We start from the raw sequence: 772 nt of genomic DNA on the forward strand, positions 1-772 counted from the left end.
GTTTCCGCGTCGCGACGAAAAAGGCATTGAAGCTCGGGAAAATTGGGGTTTCCATGTCGTGCCCCAGTGCCCAAAATTTGGGGTTTCCATGTAGCGCCCCGATGCCCAAAATTTGGGGTTTCCACATTGCGCCGGAAAAGGCGCCGCAAGCATGGGAAAATTGGGGTTTCTACGTTGCGACGGAAAAGGTGCCCAAGCATGGGAAAAATTGGGGTTTCCATGTCGTGCCCCGACACCCGAAATTTGGGGTTTCATGTCGCACCCCGGCGCCCGAAATTTGGGGTTTCCAGGTCGCGCCCCGACACACAAAATTTGGGGTTTCCACGTCACACCCTGGCGCCCAAACCTAGGGAAACTTGGGGTTTCCATGTCGCGCCTCAGTGCCCAAACCTGGGGAAACTTGGGGTTTCCATGTCGCGCCCAAGCCTGGGAAACTTGGGGTTTCCATGTCGTGCCACAGCCGAAACCGGCGACGCCCAAGTCTAGGGAAACTTGGGGTTTCCATGTCCCACCCTTGATGGAACCACGAGTTTCCATATTTTACGGCACGATGGAAACTCAGGGTTTTCAACAAAGCCCCAATGTGGGGAACTTGGGGTTTCCATGATGATGGAAACTAGCTCGCAAGTCTGGGGAACTTGGGGTGTTTCGAAACTGCTGCCCAAGTCTGGGGAACTCGTGGTTTCCATGTCGTGGCGCGACCGGAACCACCGACGGAAACCACCCAAGTCTAGGAAACCTGGGGTTTCCATGTCTTGCCCTGGCACGGGGA

This window comes from Pinus tabuliformis, chromosome Q, assembly GCF_031772625.1.
Source record: "Pinus tabuliformis cultivar Carrire ecotype Pingquan chromosome Q, CPIR1, whole genome shotgun sequence".
In the NCBI taxonomy this organism is placed as follows: Eukaryota; Viridiplantae; Streptophyta; class Pinopsida; order Pinales; family Pinaceae; genus Pinus; species Pinus tabuliformis.